This window comes from Amblyomma maculatum, chromosome 9 (assembly GCF_055883805.1).
Source record: "Amblyomma maculatum isolate TAMU_Amacu chromosome 9, ASM5588380v1, whole genome shotgun sequence".
In the NCBI taxonomy this organism is placed as follows: Eukaryota; Metazoa; Arthropoda; class Arachnida; order Ixodida; family Ixodidae; genus Amblyomma; species Amblyomma maculatum.
In genome coordinates, this window is record NC_139352.1 from 111,144,229 (window position 1) to 111,165,149 (window position 20,921).

The following is a 20,921-nucleotide window of genomic DNA, read 5'->3' on the forward strand; positions in this document are numbered from 1 at the left end:
TAGGCAAACACATTGAAGACTACGTGGAGACGTGTCCAACTTGCAGAGAGCACAGAAATCCAGAAACAGAACCCCTGCTTCTAACCACATTGCCAGCACACCCTTCGGACACAGTCGGCATGGATCTCTTCACGCTGGAGGGGAAAGAGTATGTTGTAGTAGTAGACTACTACTCCCGATTTTTCGAGCTAGAACAGCTGCCGAAGACAGCTACAAAAAACATAGCCCTAGTCTTGGAACCAATGTTCGCACGGTACGGTGTTCCACGGACAATACGCACAGACAACGGGACGCAGTTCACTTCCACAGAGTTCAAAGAACTAGTGCATCACTGGGAAGCCACACACACAACCTCAAGCCGTTACTACGCGCAGAGCATGGCTGAGAGGGCTGCGAAGACAGCGAAGCAGCTTTTGAGGAAGTCTTCCAACATACAAGAAGCGCTGCTTGCCTACAAGGCCACACCCAGCGTGGAAGGGTTTTCACCAGAACTCTTAATGGGTCGCCGTCTGAGCACTACAGTACCAACCACTTCGAAGCTGCTAGCCCCGAAGTGGGACGACAGCGAATTCAGACAAAATAATGAAGCCTACAGAGCTCGTGCAAAATGATCATACGACACCCGGCACAAGGTACGGAGCCGACAGCGCTTACCACCAGGCACAGCGGTGCGCATCCTCGCTGGAGCTGCATCACACGGCGTGGTCACACAGCCAACATCAGAACCAAGGTCCTACGTTGTACAAACAGACAGAGGACGAGCAAGGTGTACAGCAAGACACCTGCAACCGTTGCAGGACACGAGCACCACAAAAAGTAGACGTGTTTGTGAGCGACCAGAACGCCTGGACCTGTGAGATGAAACCTTTCAAGAAAGGGGGTGTTGTGGGCGGGTCTGACCACAGTGCCCCAAGCGGCAAGCTAACCAGGCGGACCGCCGGGAGACCCCGGCATGGGCGACCGCGCCAAGGAGAGCGAAAACGGGCGCTATTACCTGATGTATAAATAACAGTTTTGCTTGTTATAGCGGCCACGTCTATCACAAATATGAAACCCTAAATCTTCGTTAACAGTAACATTCTCAAACATCATTCCTCTTCTTGAACCTAGCATGGCAGCGCTATTTAGTGGTAACTTCGCGCATTTCGCGTTCAGGGCGTAGGAAATTCTGGAGCACACTATGGCAATTCATGTTGAAAATTTACCGAACGCGCACAGTGGCAAAATATAGCTGGTGCTGGTTTATGAAAGGGTACTCCAGACCGAAGGCATTCCTAGAAAAAAAGAAACGACTGAAACAGATATATAGGAGTTAATTTGGACATTTTTTAAAGTGTCCTATGAATTTCGCATGGAGAAATCAGTAGCAAAATGCCAATGTTTATTTTTTTTTAGAATAGCCTTCATGCTGGGGCAATACGAACGACCGTTATCAGTTTCTCCATTAGGCTAAACTTACGAAAACGAACAATGGGCGCCCAAAGTGAAGCCTGGTGGTGGTGTCTTACGCCGGTTCTTATGATCAACGTAATAAAAGTGCAAATTTTCGCTTCGTGGCTTTCATGCATATTACTAAAATATTTCAGACTTCTGAAAAAAGAAATGGCCGAAGGAAATTCAGCCCACAAGTGACTCGAATATGCTCTCTTTGATACTAAACCGAAAAACCTGTATGACTTAATAAAAACTAAACTTTACCGCAACATTTTTTCATACCTTATTGTGCATAGATTTCACTCGCCGAAAATTTGTTCAGTTCATTTATATCTATCATCTATGACTGCCGCATAAAATCTGATTCCTGGAAACAACGAAGTGGAGATACCCCGCAACTCAAAATATACTGCCCGTCAGTGGAGTACTTCTCAAAACTGTGCTTTTGGTAGCACGCCTAAAGCCATTATTTAGTATCATAATTTTAGGTAGGTGCCGGAAGGTAAACTTCGAAAATGATCTAAGAAATAAGGCTAACTATAATTTCCCATCAAAAAGCTACAACGGTGGTCATGGAGCAGCAAGCAGCGTTGAAAATTGCCTAGCTGTCTTTCCAAACCATTGAGTACGTTTTCCTAGCCCTTATTTTAAGGCGAAAGCATTCATTTGCTCACGAGATGGGGCAGGTAGGGAATGTCTGCTGAACGTGTCAGTATCGATATCACAAATATTTGTGCGCGCCACCTTCATGATCAGATATGTTCCGATTAATTATGAGAAATGACTACATAGTTCAATTAGGTATGAAACTGATAAGCAGTATATTATAAACTAACCTAATTAGGGCGACAATCATTATAATAATGATAGCAGGTATAGTGAAAGGTTCAGAACTGTAGTGAACGGTGATAATATTGGGAGAGTGATAGCGATGATAGTAGTAGTTGTATTGGTGTTAGTTATTTGTAATAATACCGAAGATGATGATATCAGTGACAGTTCTAATTTCAAATATGATAATAGTCATATTGGTTATATAGAATTGATGTTAAAGTGGCGGAAAAATGGTCTCGAGTAAAATTAAATATTTTGGGCTTGAATCCGGTTAAGCACAGGACAAACAAGATGAGAAGGAGAAAGCAGGAAACATTATGGTGGGCAGAATCTTGGTTCAGGCCAGTAACATTGGCAATGTTAGGAAATACAAATACTTTTCAAAAAGAAGCAGTACAGAGTGCGCAGACATTATACTTATTACGAAAAATAAACGACAACGACCAAAAGAAGAAAGATGGAATGACGTTTCGGCTCCAACACGGGAGCCTTATTCACAATGAGGCGGAACGGGGAACCGTTGCCTTAAATACGGCGCATCACAGAACCCAGACATCTTGCGTATACAGGGGGCAGAGGTTTAGCGTATTTGCTGTAGTCTGAATGATCAGCGACTCAACATAGAGCCGTGATGCTCTGTTTCTTTCTTTCGCTATCACACGTGCCTGTGCCCAGTCAATATTGTGTTTGGCAGATACCGAATGTTTGGCCAGCGCGTTCGAAGCCACCCGCTGTTTCCTCACGTCGTTTTGATAATCGCGCAAACTTCTTTCAAAATCCCCTGACTCGCCAATGTACACAGCTGCGCAGTCGGCACATGGGATTGCGTATACGACGCCAGAGAAGTTTTCCTTTCTGAGTGGGTCCTTCACTTGCACCAATTCTCCCCTGAGCTTGTGGGCTGGCACATGCGCATTCTGCACGTCGTAGTGACGCAGTATGCGTGCCAGCATTTCACTAACGCCTGGGACATATGGAATCGATGCCCGCTTTCGGGTGCCTGGAGTCCGATGCAGCGCAGAGCGTGCAAGCTGTCGTTCCACTGAGTCAATAAAATGTCCAGGGTAGCCGTAAGCAGACAAATCATGGCGTATGCGCAAGGTGTCAGCACACCTATCTTCTCTTTCTGTGCATATTCTTTCCTTTCGACGCAGGAGCGAGGCAACCACGGAACACTTTTGGGAAACAAGGTGAACAGAAGTGAAATAAAGGTAGTGGCCGGTGTACGTTGGTTTTCGGTATGCGTTGAAGGTTAGTCCTGACGGTTCACGGGAGACAAGTACATCCAGGAATTGGAGGCGGCCATTGACGTCTTCTTCAACGGTAAATTCTATTGCTGGTTCCATACTGTTAAGGTGTAGGCTAAAAGCGTCCAGCGTTTCTTTCTTCAAGACACAACAGCAATCGCCCATGTATCTCAGAAAAACTTTGGGGGGACGCGTGACCGATGCTAGTGCCCGAGTCTCGAGGTTTTCCATTGTCAAATTGGCCACCGTGACCGAAATCAATGCCCCCATTGCGGCTGCGTGAACTTGCTTGTACGGTACTTGCTCAAAAGTGGAGTGTTTGAGAGGCAGAAGCGAAGAAGTCTAGCCAAATCTTGTACTTCGAAGGGAGACCTTTCTGGTAGCTTTCTGGTTGAACTTGAGGTGTCCCCGGAACGCAGCCATCTGGGACCTACTCAGAAAGGAAAAGTTCCCAGGCGTCGTATACGCAATCCCATGTGCCGACTGCGCAGCTGTTTACATTTGCGAGTCAGGGGACACCTCAAGTTCAACCTCACCTGCAAAGCGCAAGGTTTGATTCTCCGCTCTCTTCGGTTACACCGTCCAGTTTCCACAGTGTTTGGTCTAAGCACAGTTTCGAAGGCTGAGCGGTTACTACTCCAGGCAAGGGTTCTTGAGTGCAAGGACTACATTAGAAAGCTTGAAAACGATGCCTTTTTCGCTAGACGGCGATTACAGTACAACTGTCCTGAGGAGTTTGCTAGTATCCAACTACACGCGAACTTCCAGGCTCACTTTCGGTCCCATTAGGATGATTGCTCGCACGAAAGCAAACTGGAAAGGCTGATGTTTTGCCACAAGGACCGGACCCGGATCCCCCGAAAGAGTTCGTGCGCAACCTGTCGTCCTATAATCCAGACAAGGCGGAACTGTCCGTCCTGGGCCTCGACCTGAACTTCAACACTGGTCCAGCGCCCGACGCAAGGATAGTTGTTCGCGCTTCTGAGCATGCTGTGAACCTCATTGAGCCGTCCCGCCGGGAAGAAGCACGTACACGTGTCTTCAGCGTCCTTTCGAAGCTGAGCGCACAGCCTTCGACTTCACCCCTGTCGCGACAAGAAAAAGAGGCTCTTAGGAGCCTGCGTACGAATCCTGACATAGTAATTCTGCCAGCGGATAAGGATAAAGCCACCGTGCTGTTGGACAAGAGCGACTACCGAAAGAAAATGTTGGCCTTCTTGGAAGACGCTGACACGTACGCTCGTCTCGGACGGGATCCGACAGCAAAAGTACAAAGAGAGCTGCAAAAGCTGCTGGCTGACGTCTTCAGAATGGGTCCATCGCAAAACCAGTCGTTGTATTACCACCTGTTATGCCACAATGGTTCAGCCCCTGCGATATATGGCCTACCAAAGATCCACAAGCCTGATGTCCCGTTGCATCCTATTGTGGACTTCACGCGTTCCCCCCTTTAAAACCTGTCGATTTTTTTGCACAGAGGCATCTCGCCACTCGTCGGCAGGAGCCCCACGCACATACGAAACACCTACGACTTCATAGAGACGGTCCGAGACCTTGAAATCGACACGGGGGAGATCATGGTCTCGTTTGATGTAAGGTCCCTGTTTACAAGCGTGCCGATAGACCTTGCTGTGGATGTCTGCACCTCCGCCCTCGAAACTGACCGCACTCTACCAGAAAGGTCTTTTTTCGAAGTACAAGATTTGACTAGACTTCTTCGCTTCTGCCTCTCAAACACTTACTTCACTTTTGAGCAAGTACCGTACAAGCAGGTTCACGTAGCCGCAATGGGGGCATCGATTTCGGTCACGGTGGCCAATTTGACAATGCAGAACCTCGACACTCGGGCACTAGCATCGTCCACGCGTCCCCCCAAAGTTTTTCTGAGACACGCGGGCGATTGCTTTTGTGTCTTGAAGAAAGAAACGCTGGACGCTTTTAGCCTACACTTTAACAGTATGGAACCAGCAATACAGTTTACCGTTGAAGAAGAAGTCAATGGCCGCCTCCCATTCCTGGGTGTACTGGTCACCGTGAACCGTCAGGACTAACCTTCCACGTATACCGAAAACCAACGCACACCGGCCACTACCTTCATTTCACTTCTATTCACCCTTTTTCCCAAAAGCGTTCCGTGGTTGCCTCGCTCCTCCGTCGAAACGAAAGAATATGAACAAAAAGAGAAGATAGGTGTGCTGACACCTTGCGCATACGCCATGATTTGTCTGCTTACGGCTACCCTGGGCATTTTATTGACTCAGTGGAACGACAGCTTGCACGCCCTGCGCTGCATCGGACCCCAGGCACCCGAAAGCGGGCATCGATTCCATATTTCCCAGGCGTTAGTGAAACGCTGGCACGTATACTGCGTCGCTACGACGTGCAGACTGCGCATGTGCCAGCCCAGAAGCTCAGGGTAGAATTGGTGCAAGTGAAGGACCCACTCTGAAAGGAAAACGTCTCTGGCGTCGTATACGCAATCCCATGTGCCGACTGCGCAGCTGTGTACATTGGCGAGTCAGGGGATTTTGAAAGAAGATTGCGCGATCATCAAAACGACGTGAGGAAACAGCGGGTGGCTTCGAACGCGCTGGCCGAACATTCGGTATCTGCCAAACACAATATTGACTGGGCGCAGGCACTTGTGATAGCGAAAAAAAGGAACAGAGCATCACGCCTCTATCTTGAGTAGCTGATCATTCAGACTGCAGCAAATACGCTAAACCGTAATTATGGTAATCTGCCCCCTGTATACGCAAGATTCTGGGTTCTGTGATGCGCCGTATTTAAGGCAACGGTTCCCCGTTTCGCCTCATTGTGAACAAGGCTCCCGTGTGGGAGCCGAAACGTCATTCCATCTTTCTTCTTTTGGTTGGTGTCGCTTATTTTTCGTCATGTCCCATCCCGACCAGACGGGCTTCCGTCAAACTCTTGACTTAAATTATACTCTTTACAAGCCTGGTTGTGTTTAACACTTGTGACTAAAGAACATAATTGGCGGCAGTGCTGAGAGAAACGCATTTATAGCTCGACGTAAATTTTGTGAAAATAGCGTCTCAATATACCATACTCACTCTGCAAAGCCAGCAATGAGAAGCATAAGCAAGAAGCTGAGTGCACCGAACTTCATGTGTATTGGTAGAAACTTCCTTGAAGACTGAAATTTACTCCGAAAGATTTCTGTAAGTCTAGTCGTGGAAGATACTTATAACGAATAAAGGGCCCTGGAAAAATGTAATTACAGAGCAAGCAATTTGTAACATCATTGGAAATAGAAACTTGGGAAGTAAATTCTGAAATATTCCAAGATACGCATTTCTTTTCATAGATTTATATTGAAGAAATTCACCGTCATGTTCTGGCGATTCATTTAATATTCATCAGGCCGTTCTTGAAATTAGGAACATTGCACTGGCCGCTACGTCAGTATTACGGTCAAAGGAATCACAAAGAACCACGGTGCCTTTAAGACAGGTTTCCAAAGTTCGTGCCGGTCGCTCATGACATCGTTCCGTCATTTGTCATCCGATACTGTCGCTGTCCTTCAACTGAAAAACATTTGTTCTCGTGCTGTGCACTTTATTTCTTTTCTCTGAAGTATTATATGCATGCGATAGTGGCAGTGGCAGCATTGTTCGCGCCCTTTTTGTCTCATTTTGTAGTGGTTGTAACCTTTGTGCAGCAAATTTGCCCCACGAAGGCTGCGCTACAAATTAATCTTGAAAACAAAACAACTATCAGAGCCTGGAACAGTTCTTAAACAAAATAGTAATGTCATAACAACTTGACTTGCGTATAGCACACCCAGAGTAATGAAACCCGAACACATACTAAAACGAAATAGTACTTCAAATTATATTAGCCGTCTGAATGCCAACCCTACTGAAAACTCCTGTATAAAATTCGTACAGGAAATCGTATACAGGTTTACTGTACAGGATCTTGGATACAGGATTGGGGGCTATTTCAGCAAATTCCTGTACTGCCCTGGAAATTCCGGAATGAAACCGCGCGGAGCTCTGATAGCGGAATGGCCTGTAAGGTTGATGGCCCTCGTTTCCCGAAAGAAACGCGTCGCAAGGGTGGAAAAAAGCATGCAACAATATAAAATAAAAGGACTACATTTAAAATAATAAAATTTAAAAAAAAATAAAAATAATTTTACTACCGAATGTGGAATCGAACCTCGGTCCTTATGGTCTTCAGACGGGCACCTTAACCACTGCTTTTTTTTTCTTTATTGCCTGTTTTGAGTTCACATCAATTCAAAAAAGATCCACAATAATGGTAAAACTCGCAAAAACCAGACTTCGGCTGTCACGAAAGGTTTAAAATTTCTTGAGGACAGCACGTTCATCATTTCTTGAGGTTCATCGAGCACACTGATCCAGTCAGGTGGATCAGAAAGGTTAAGGTAAGTGCTGTTCCTTAGAGAAACGTACCTTAACCACTACTCTACGGCGGGTCATGGTTACAGTGGTTATTATTCAGTATATGTAGCTACTTTTGCTCTTTCGTACTTGTATGTTTTCCTTGGCAGTAGAATTTGTGGCCATAATTCACCGATCGCCCTTTAAACACGCTGAATATCTTTGCAGGCTATCACGAGGGTTCACAAATGTGCCGTATCTTTATAATGCGTCGCTTTATTAAAGGCAAACCTCAAGATATCATAATTTACTAGTGCTGATGTGTTTTTCATCGGCTACGAACGCTTGTAAGTTTTCCTACATACAGAGATATCCGGTGCACTAATACTTGTAATACTGGGCGTTTTAGCTTCACGTGCTACCAGCGGAGCATCGATGTCAATGAATACACTTCCGACTGAGCGGCTTCAATATGTAAACATTCAAGAACGCGTCGCCCGGTGTGCGGCTATCTGCGCATCTTTCGACGGTCAGCGATGTTTATTTTTTCTCGAACAGTTTTTTGTCATCGCTAGCGAAACGATACGTTCGTGCTTCTACCTTCGTGTTGTAGGCGCCAGATCTTCAGTCGCAGATATGAAGACGCACCGCAAGATCGTACGAGCTGCAGCGACTTTTGTACGCGCAAAAGCGACGCGGCGCGCGTATATGCGTGCTAGCACACACTTCTACGGCTTCGCGTTTTCGAGGTATTTGGGAAATGAAGCGTGCCCTTTATATACACAACAGTTGTATAATATGTTTGGTATCATGCTTATTTAGTGCGCTGGCGTGTCCGGCATGGTCATTCTGGTTGAGCATCGTCGATCGGCCCGGCTTCTGTTCAGAAGCGGAATACTCTGCCCGGTATCAGTTCCAGAAATGACGCGTTCGTCCGGTTTCTGGTTAATTGAGAGGCTATACAGGTAATCTACAGAGAAACGCACAGTGAGAAAATTGAAAGTGTCAGCAACCTCCTTAAGGAATCCCCATAAGCGTACCTCACGAGCCTGCCCAGTTGGTGTGAATAAATAAGGCAAATGTGGACTAAGACGCCTAATGAGCACAGTTACAAGAAACGGATGGTTTGCCGATTTGAAAAAGAACACCACGGCCAGCAAGCAAGCACTTTAACCACTACACCACGGCATTTTTTTTTTGCCGTGGTGTAGTGGTTAAAGTGCTTGCTTGCTGGCTGAAAAGACCGAAGGATACGGTGATGGTGATTATATATCTGCTTATGTAGTCGAGATTGCTCTTTTGTAGTTTGTGTATTTTTGTAGGGTGTAGAATTTGTGGTCGTTATTGAACGATCGCCCTTTAAACACGCTGCATCTTTTTCCTGGCTATCACGAAGAGTTATCCGTGTCCCGCAACTTTACAATGTATCGCTTTCTTGTAGACAAACCTCCGAATGTCACAATTTACTAGTGCTGATGTGTTTTGTCATCGTCTTCAAACGCATGCAATTTTTGCTACATATAGATATATGCGGTGCACCAACACTTGTAATACTGCTTGTTTTAGCTTCACCTGCTGCCAGCGGAGCCGTGACATCAATGAATTTACTTCTGACCAAGTGTTTTGCATCCATAAACACTCGAGGAAGCGACTCCCGATGCCCGGCTGACCTGTGCATATTTCGATGGTCAGCGATGTTTCATTTATTCTCGAGCGTATTTTATCCGCGCTAACGAAACGCTACGTTCTTGCTTGCACTTTCGCGTTGAAGGTGGCAGATCTTCAGTCGCAGTTTATGAAGATGCACCGCAAGATCGTATAAGCTGAAGCCACTGTTGCACACGCAAAAACAAAACGCGATGCCTGTATGTACTTGCTAGCGCACACATCCACGGCTTCATATCTTCTAGGTATGTACGAAACAACGAGTACTCCACATATACAGAAAAGTTTTAACATATATTGTGTATGGTTTCATGCTTATTTAGCGTGAAGGCAGGTTCCGACATGGTCATCCTGGCTGAGCTTCACGATCCGCCCGAGTTGTACTGAGAAGCGGAAATACTCTGTCCCGTATCAGTTACATTCATATCGGATTTGTCCGGTTTCTGTTAAACCGGACATAACCTGTCCTACATATGACCTCCATACAGGACTGGTCCGCCCTGTTTCATATCCATACCGGACTGGGATGTCATGTATAAGATGCATATTGGAAATGGTCTGCCCTGTATTAACTCGATACCGGATTGGATCGTCCGGATTGAGATTCATTCGGACATGACCTGTCCGAATAAACCCGTTTAAGCTTCATACAGGACTGGTCCGCTGTCACCCGTTAATAATTATGAGGGGTTATCATTAACGATGCGCCCTTAACGGTGCGCACACTCCCAGACACCCTTAGAGTGAGTGGGGGTAGCTGTTCCGGTCGCAAAGGAGATGCCCTCGACTTGCGTGGCAAGCTCAGCCGGAATTCAACTACCTTGTAGTGACAGAAGGGGGTGGTCGTTTGGTGCCCAGTGGTCGCCAGTTCAAACCAGAGTAAGGATCGGAGTCAGAAGTAACAAACAAAACACAATTTATGCACAGCAAGAGACGATACAAAGGAATACACAAGATCACTTGAAATACAACACACGAGAGGTTCACAGAACACAAACGCTAAGCATGCAACTACAGAATGATTCAATAACACAGGCTTTACAACAGATCAAACACGAGAGAGTTACATAAACAAACACCAAATTGTTCACCGGGCACTGTTGCAGTCCGACGTCTCAAGAGTCACGATGTGGCCGCCATACGAGACGAGCGCCGCTCCCTTGAAAGTCCGTGGGCTTGCCAGCAGCGGGTGATCCCCGGGAGTCCAGCCGAAGCACAGGCGAGCACGTCGCAAAACACTCACGAACTGACTGACCCACAAGCGACGCGGTCTCTTTAAATAGGGCGCGCCGCGTCTGTCTGTTAGCACGCACCAAAACTAGCGCGCACACACACTTAGCTTCGCTGGTTATAGCGCTCCCTCTTCCTCCCGTCGAGCCGCGCGTCGTCATTGGCTAGGTCCCATAGAAGATTCTGGAATTTTCTGGCGGATTCCAGTCCGATGAACCACCGTCCTTCCCGGGCAATGGGAAAGAGGGTGACGGCAACGCGTACAAAGCTACGCGCTCTCCCGCGCGGGGAAGGGGGTTTTTCTCTACATGCTTTCCACACGACGCCGCGCGGGCCTCGCGCCGTGCCGGCTTGATGAAAATGTGCGCCGATTTCGTGACATCCGCCCTGTCTCATATCCATATCGGACTGGGATGTCATGTATAACATGCATACTGGAAATGGTCTGCCCTGTATTAACTCTATATCGGACTGGACCGTCCGGAGTGAGATTCATACCAGACATGACCTGTCCGATATAAACCCGTTTAATCTTCATACGCCTGTACTCACCTATGGGGCTGAAACGTGGAGGCTAACCAAGAGAGTTCTACTTAAGTTGAGGACAACCCAGAGGGCTATGGAACGAAAAATGGTAAGGGTAACATTAAGAGATAGGAAGCGTGCAGATTGGGTCAGAGAAATAACTCAAGTTACCGACATTCTAGTGGAAATTAAGAAGAAGAAATGAACATGGGCAGGGCATGTAGTGCGAAGCGAGGATAACCGATGGTCGCTGAGGGTAACAAACTGGATTCCAAGGGAAGGAAAGCGTAGCAGGGGGCGGCAGAAAGTTAGGTGGGCGGATGAGATTAAGAAGTTCGCAGGGGTCAAGTGGATGCAGCTAGCACAGAACCGGGTTAAGTGGAGAAATATGGGAGAGGCCATCGCCCTGCAGTGGGTATAATCAGGGTGATGATGATGATGATGATGAATCTTCATACAGGACTGGTCACACCGGTATCAAATTTATACGCGATAATACAGCACCGGTTCAAAGCCGTTTGTCGCGATACGGGATTTTTCACTAGGGAACTGCAAATATTCGAGTCGTTGTTTCGCTCTTTTCCTTTAATAGTGGTCTCATTGAGACTATAATTGCGTGGCCGCATTCGGTACTATTTATATAGACGAAGTGCTGAGAATAACCGTTTGTATAATAAAAACTGCCTGCTAAAACCGATAGCTGCATAGGAGCGGTGCAACTGTTATTCCATAGCGCATTAGAGTTGAAAGAAAAAAAATATTTTGCCTGAGAGAAAACTTTAACTGCTTTTTTTCTGTTTTCGGGGCAAAAAATTCTATCGCAAGGTACCTGCCACAGGTTTTTTTTATGCACGATATTTATACCTCATGGCTATGTACAGGAAGGGTACATGCATAGGCTATTACGTCTCTGCTACAAATGCTGCAATTATCCAAATTTATCAGTGTCACTGACCTCCGGAGAACGCTCAGGCTGAAAGCACGAACTAGACGCCAGCCGTACCCACGGGGACGCACATTTATTACACACATACACAGACACTAACTCGCAAACAAAATTACCAAAACAAACTAACACAACCTACAAAGACTAATGATAGACACGATGCTTCACACTAAGAGACAGCGTTCCACTTTGTCACTAAGAGACAGCGTTTGAGGTTACAGGTAGAGGCGGGCGACGCGTTTCGTGGGTTGAGGCAAAGGCCTCGGCGTTGAGGTGGCGTTCGGCTTGCAATTAGCTAGTCTTGTAAGCCGCAATGGACAACCTCCCGTTGAAGAACGGCTGATTGGGCGAGTTGGTGAACCATGATGGAAGCGTAGGCTGAAGATATGTTGGCGTTCGTGGCGGCGTTGAGTTGAACCTCCTGGGCGATGCAGGTTGAGGGTCGTACGAGCTTTGGAGGTGCCTCCTGGACGTAGCAGGTGGTTGAGTAGTCGCTCAATCTCCGGAAACGGTTTGAGAACAGGAGTCTACGGTCCAGTGCCGTAGAACATGAGGACACCGGTACAGCAGTCGGCGTTGCTCACTCCCAGCCAAGGCGTCCCTCACCTCCCGGAGCCTCCGTTTCTCTGGCTTCCACCTCTTTGCCTCTCCATATCGCGCCTTTTTATAATCTGTGCGTTGATACCCTAGCGATAAAACCCTATGAGTCACAATAACATCATACAGAATTATCATACTAAACTCATACTAAACTCGTATAAATCGCATATAACCTCATACAAATATCATTCAGTATATGAGAATTATATGAGATTGTATAAGATTCGTATGAGCTTAGTATGAGAAATCTCTATGAGGTTATTGTGACTCATACAGTTTTTTCGCTAGGGTGCACGTCAGCCTTAGCGTTGTGTTCATCGTCTTCCGTTCACCAATCAGCACTTGCCATGTCACTAACTACTTCTAATTCCTCTTCTTAATCCTTCTTTGGTCCACGTATTCCTTTTCACCGACGTCGTCTTCATTGCATTCGCGAAACGCCTCTGTATTAGGCCTCTTACATGGGACAAGGGCCCCCTCTCTGAAGAGTGTTTCTTTGAAAACTTCTTAGAGTTTCGCTGCCTTTACGACTTCCAGCAAACGGAATATCTTCTCCGGCCAGTCTGGACCCAGCATTTAAAACATCTCAGTTGTCTTGAACGCGCCTGAAGCACACAGCTGACACCACACCAAAATTGTATTCTTAGATCACTATAACAACACTGTAGTTGTCCGTACAGTGTCCCTAATACACATACTAACGCGCACCACACATTTCTTTGTATACACACATCTACAAACCGCGAAACAAGCGCACAAAAAACATAACTCAAATTTAAATAAGCCTGTTCGGCTCTACTCATGAAATCTGCGACAATGTCTCTGCCATTTGGGATTGTGTGTTGGCAAACGTCGCCCGACCTAACAAAGCATTTAACGTCGCTTTGGACGCCTGGCCAAAAGAACTCCTCGGTGGTTCTGGATACTGTCTTCTGAACCCCCTGGTGTTCGGCCATGATGCATGGTGTCGTGTCCTAAGCGCAAAACCGTCTCTCGCAAATCTTTCGGTAACACAAGCTGTTGAACCTGCCTTCTTTAGATAAATATATATGGATTTCCTGTGAAGGAGACCGTCTACCAATTGAAACTGAAACAAGGTACGACTCCGTCTCCTTTTCTGCATTTTTCCTACTTTCTCGAAGCAAGCTTTCACAATCAAATCATCTCTTTGCTTAATTGCCATTTAGCCTGGTGTTCATAATCATCATCATTTATTATCAGCCTGGCTATACCCACTGCAGGGCTAAGGCCTATTCCATATTACTCCAATTAACCCGGTTCTGTGCTTCCTGCATCCACTTGACCGCTGGTAACCAATCATTGTTTGTAGTTAATCTCCTCAGTTACTTAGCAAGGCAATGTCATCAGCAATTCGCAAATTACTCAGGTATTCTCCATCTACCCTTATCCCTAACTGCTCCAATTTCAAGTCTCTGAATACTTCCTCTGAGCAAGCTGTGAATAGTACTGGGGAGATCGTGTCTCCTTGCCTAACACCTTTCTTTATGGGAATTTTGTTACTTTCTTTATGTAGAACTATGGTTGCTGTGCAGCCATTATATATATATTCCATCACTTTCACGTACGGCTCGTCTACCCCCTTATTTCGCAATGCCTGCATCACCGCCGAGGTTTCAACTGAGTCAAATGCTTTTTCGTAATCAATGAATGATATGTATAAGGGCTGGTTATATTCCGAACGTTTTTCTAATACCTGGTTGGTGGTATGGATATTGTCACGTAGTGGTGACAAGGCCGTAGACCCCAAAAGAAGACACAGGCTTGATGGTACTGAAATTAACTCTTTATTGGGCGGACTTGCGCCCGCAAAAGAACTAAGCAACTCGGCGGCGGCGATAGCAAGAAACGTGCTCGTCGATCGTCGAACAAAGAATGCCCGTCACACTCGTCAGCGCTCAATTTAAAGGCTGCTCAGAACAATCTAGATAACGTCGCAAACTGCTACTAGCACACCCTGGAACACTGTAGAAATATACGCAAGTGATCGGAATTTTCGAGACAGATCTCGGCGCATCGTTCGCGACAAATAAAATGGTAACGCGTCGTATCGCGACAACGAGCATGAACAAACACGGGATAGAGAATTGGTATGTATGCCGGAATCAGTGATAAGGCCGCATGCCGGCGGCTGTTAAAAAACAACAAATAAAATTTTTGAAGGTTTCGCGGCATTACTCTCCCCTTAAAAAAACATCGCCTCGATGTTCCAAAATAAACAAAGCAACTTAAATACAAACATTACAAACTTTAAACACCACGGATTCTTTAACGCGCATAATAAGGCTACAGACGAACAACATATACGATTTGTGGGCGCGCGCGTCGCCGTTGTGATGCTGTCGTACTGTCTGGAATGGGTTCATAGTCCGGCGCAGAATTTTGTACGGCCCAAAGTATTGACGCAACAGCTTTTTACTGAGTTCACGGCGGCGAATTGTCGACCAAGCCCACACTTGGTCTCCTGGATTGTACTCTGCGTGCCGTCGTCGTAAGTTGTATCGCCGGGTGTCGCTGCGCTGTTGGTCTTTAATACGCCGCCGTGCGAGTCGTCGGGCTTTCTCTGCACGCTACAGGTAGGCGGCGACGTCAAAGTTGTCCACGTTCGTTACGTGCGGCAGCATTGCGTCGAGCGTCGTCGTGGGCTCCCTGCCGTACACAAGCTTGAACGGGGTCGCTCTTGTCGTCTCCTGGACTGCCGTGTTATACGCGAAGATCGCGTACGGCAAGATGGCGTCCCAGGTCTTGTGTTCAGCATCGACATGCATGGCGATCATGTCCGCGATCGTTTTTTTCAGACACTCCGTGGGCCATTGCTCTACGGATGGTATGCAGTAGTTCGTCGATGGCTTGCATGGCTGTATTCCAGGATGGCTTGCGTCAACTCTGCCGTAAACGCCGTTCCCCTGTCCATGATGAGCATTTCTAGGGCGCTGTGTCGCAAGAGAATTTGCTCTACAAAAATTTGGCAACTTCTGCCGGGGTACCATTGGGCAGTGCTTTTGCTTGGCGTAACGGGCAAGGTAGTCAGTGGCCACGATGATACACTTGTTACCCATAGACGAACCTGGAAAGGGGCCGAGGAGATCCATCCCAATTTGTTGAAAGGGCAGGATTGGGGGCGGAATCGGGTTTAGTAGTCCTGCTGGTCTGATCGGCGGGGTCTTGCGTCGTTGGCACTCACGACCAGTCTACACGCAGTGGGACATTTCGGCAGGCAGTCGCGGCCAGTAGTACTTCTCCTGGATTCTACGCAACGTGCGTAAAACCCCGAGATGGCCTGCTGTGGGCTCGTCGTGCAATTCCTGCAGAATTTCCTGCCGGAGGTTTTTAGGCACAATAAGAAGCTGCGCGGTCCTGTTGGGTGCGAAGGTCTTAACGAGGAGGTCATTGCTTAACGCGAACAATGATAAATGTGGACTGAACACAGCAGCCCCCTGGCAGCCCACCGGCTCCTGCTTGCCTTCCTCGACGAGTCCGGCCTGGCTGCGCAACTGTAGCCTACCACCGGGCCTGCTGACCGGCTGGCCACAGCGTTGGCGACGGAGCCGATGACGAGGACGACGACGAGAGCGACTCCACGGTGATGACCCCCTCCCCTCCCAACATCCCATCTCCCCTTCCGCCCGGACACCAAGAGTGCCACAGCGAATTAAGGCCGGCATAACCCGTGTCCGGTATCCCTCCCCCCCCCCCCCCCCCCCCCCCCCCCCCCCCCCCCCGAGAATAACCCAAAGACCCCTACCTACCTATCTACAGCAGGAGGGGAAGCGGTCTTTTCTTCTAAGTAATCGGCTAGCGCTTGCAGCTCAGGGTCTGATCGCTGTTGTTCTGCGAAACTGCTGGCGCTTACCGGTCCCAAATGGCGTATTCGTCGTCTTCTTTCGCCGGCGCATCAACGGGGGCTCGTGACAAACAGTCTGCATCGGAGTGCTTGCGGCCTGACTTGTAGACGACTGTGATGTCGAATTCTTGAAGACGTTGGCTCCATCGGGCAATGCGGCCGGAGGGGTCTTTCATATTTGCAAGCCAGCAGAACGCGTGGTGATCGCTTACCCCCTTGAATGGTCGGCCGTATATGTACGGGCTGAACTTTGAAGTGGCCCAGATGATCGCAAGGCACTCCTTCTCGGTGGTCAAGTAATTCGCTTCGGCTCTCAAGAGGGACCTGCTAGCGTAAGCGATTACATTCTCCTGTCTGGCATTCTTCTGAATTAGAACGGCGCCTTGGCCCAGATTGCTCGCGTCGGTATGTATCTCAGTTTCGGCGTTCTCATCGAAGTGACCTAGCACAGGAGGGGACTGTAGGCGGCGCTTATGTTCCTCGAAGGCTTCCGCTTGCGGTGCTTACCATTGAAATGGCACGTCTGCCTTTGTAAGCTGCGTCAAGGTTCGGCGAGGCGCAAAAAGTTCTTGACGAATCGTCGGTAATTTGCGCACAGTTCGAGGAATCGGCCCATAGTTTCTTGTCACCTGGCTGTGGAAATTGCGATCGCAACTGTTTTCTGCGGGTAGGGTCGAACTCCTTCCTTGCTGACAATATGACAAAGAAAAAACATCTCGTTGTTGGTGAAGCGACATTTCTCTGCTTTCAACGTTAAACCTGAGGGCATGATTGCGTCAAGTACTGTTTGAAGCCTTCTCAGATGGCCTTCAAAGTTTGACGAGAACACAACGACATCGTCCAAATATACCTAACAAATCTGCCGGTTTAAGCCCGCCAGGACAGTGTCCATTACCCGTTGAAATGTGGCTGGTGCGGAGCACAAGCAAAAAGGCATTACCTTGAATTCGAAGATGCCGCCCGATGTTATGAACGCCGCCTTCTCGCGGTCTCTTTCGTCGACCTTAATTTGCCAGTACCCGCTCTTCAGGTTCATCTACGAGAAGCACTTAGCGTTACAAAGCCGGTCCAGAGTGTCGTCGAAGCCGGGAAGCGGGTAGACATCCTTCTTATGTCATTCAAGGGGCGGTAATCAACGCGAAAGGGAAGTGTGCCGTCTTTCTTCTTCAACAAAACGACTGGTGCCGCCCAGGGGTTGTTGGATGGCTGGATAACGTCCTCACGCAGCATTTCCTGAACTTGATCGTGTATGACCTGGCGTTCTCGCGGCGATACACTGTAAGGGCTTTAACGTAGTAGTCGAGCGTTTTTGTCCGTGATGATGCGATGATTTGCCAACAGAGTTTGCCGCACCTTCGACGCTGAAGAAAAGCGCTCGCTGTAGTTATTAAGAGTGCGAATCCGGTTTGTCTGTCTCGGCGGAGCGCTGGGTTAATGTAGAAATTGGGCTGCTTGACTCAGTTCGGTGAATTGTCTTCAAGTTGGCTGGGGAGGGCGAAGACTTCTCGGGTATCCGCTAACTCATCAAAGAAAGCAATCGTCATGCCCTTGTTCAGGTGCCGCTATTCGTCGGTGAAGTTCGTGACGACCACATCAGCCTGTCCATGACGGAAACGAGCGATTCCTCTGGCGATGCCAAGTCCTCTATCTAGTAACAACCGAGTATTTCCTTCGACAACCCCTTCCGTGATTTCGACTTCTGTTGTAACCACAGGGACGGTGACTCTTGATCGGGGCGGTACGTTCAGTTCCCCGCCGAGGACGTTGAGAGCGACGCGATGCGTCGAAGTTCTCGTAGCAGGTATGGCTTTGTCGGTCGAGGGCTTGAAGAGTTTCTCTCGATTTTCGTTCAGAAAATTCATGTCCAGAATCACATCGCGAGAACAGTGCTGAAGGACGACGAAGCTGGTAGGGTTGGTACGTCCATTGACTGTAACCCTTGCGGTGCATCGCCCCGACGGCGTAATAAGGTTACCACCAGCGGTGCGGATTAGCGGGCCGTCCCAAGTGGTCGTCGCTTCCTTGAGCTGGGCGGCGAAAGCTCCACTGATGACAGAGTAGTCGGCACCAGTGTCTACTAGGGCGGTAATCGTGCGTCTGTCGACAGCAACCTCTAGGTCGCTCGATCGCGTCCTAGTATTGCACGTTGGCTTCGGTGTTCGCCCTCTGCTTCGTCTTGTGCTCAGGTCGCTGCGGGGGCACACCGTCGAAACGTCGCTCGGCGGCGATGTCAACTTGAAGTGTGGTCGTGATCTCGTCGACGTTGTCGTCTTGTGGATCGGCGATCTAATGGCTGCATCGTCGTCACGCATCGTCGGCGATGGAGGATCTTCGTGTTTTCGCCGTGAAGCAACCTCAGCTCAAAAGGTTGCTTTGTTTAGTTTCCCTGCGCGGGCTTGGGGATCTTCCGCGCACACTCGCATCGTAGTTACGAACTGGCGACGCAAAGCGGGCCCTTTATGGTGATGGAGACCTGGACAGGCGGCTTGGTGGCGCAGTCTCACCCATACGCAGGTAATTGTCGATTTCGTGTGGTCGTTTACCTGGGCGTGGTCGTGGAGCGTCGACTGTTTTCCACGCGTTGCACTTCCTGGGGCTTGGGGATCGTTGGTAGGCTTGGCGGGCGGGGGCCAAGCGGCGGCTTTCAGGAACAGGACGGTAGCGGCTAGGGCATGGAAAGTCATCACGTCGGGGCGTGGGGCAACGTAATGCAGCAGCGTAATTCATCGTTGTTGCCTCTTGTGCTGAAATTGTCGCCGCAGTAGCTTTAGGAAGGCCCAGCGACTGCTGGACTGCATTACGGACGACGTTCGCGAGATTCGCCGCCTGGGGTTGTTGCGATGATAGCAGCAATCGGAGTAGCTCCTCTCGCACGATTTCCCGGATCACGTCCCGAATGTTCTGTCCGCTTGCAGATGCGCTGGTGTAGTGGCTTGGGTACTCCGGTTGAAGTTGTCGCTCGTAGTGGCGCATCCGAGTGTCCAACGTCTTCTCGATGGTCGATGCTTCACTTTCAAATTCTTCCACAGGTTTCGGTGGGTTCCGGACAAATCCTGCAAAAAGCGACTCTTTAACACCTAGCAATAAAAATTTCACTCTCTTACATTCGGTCATGTCAGGGTCGGCGCTGCGAAACAGGCTGATCATCTCCTCTACGTGGACCAGAACGGGCTCGTTTTGGAGTTGGTTGATTGGAGGAGGGCCTGGACTCTTTCTTTTCGACCCCCCGGGGTGGTGCAGTGGTAAGACGCCCGGCTACTGTGCCGGAGTACCCGGGTTCGAGCCCGACCTCGGTGGCTGCGTTTCGATGGAGGCGAAACGGAGTGGCGTCCGTGTGCTGTGCGATGTCAGTGCACGTTAAAGAACCCCAGGTGGTCGAAATTTCCGGAGTCCTCCACTACGGCGTCTCTCATAGCCTTAGTCGCTTTGGGACGTTAAACCCCACAAACCAAAACCATCTTTCTTTTCGGACATAACTTGCAAAGGCCATCAAAACTCTGCTTTGAATATCTCCCAATCCTTTTAAGCAGTCTCGTGATTGTCGAACCAAACTCGGGCATGTCCTTGAAGAACAAAGTTGACTTGCCTGAGTTTCGCAGCGTCATTCCAGCGTTTGAATTCTGCCACACGGTCGAAAAGGTCCATCTAGTCTTCCGCATCTTCGTCCGGTCGTCCATGAAAGCATTGGGGCTCACGGGGCTGGACGAAAACAACCTGTTTTGTACGCTGGGCGATTGTCAGCGTCGATGCCTTCTGAGATCGGATGGGGTCCGGCAGCAGACCGTGTTCAGTTTAGAGCCCTTGAAGCCGGCGACTGGTTCGGTGGCCTGTTGGCTGGTCCTCCAGGGTAACAGGAACAAGGCTGGGGTCTTCGCTTGAAGGACCAAAGCCAGCACCTCCACCAAATGTCACGTAGTGGTGACAAGGCCGTAGACACCAAAAGAAGACACAGGCTTGATGGTTCTGAAATTAACTCTTTATTGGGCTGACTTGCGCCCGCAAAAGAAAAAAGCAACTCGGCGGCGGCGATAGCAATAAACGTGCTCGTCGATCGTCGAACAAAGAATGCCCATCACACTCGTACGCTGAATTTAAAGGCTGCTCAGAAAAATCTAGATAACGTCGCAAACTGTTACCAGCGCACCCTGGAACATTGTAGAAATATACGCAAGTGATCGGAATTTTCGAGACAGATCTCGGCGCATCGT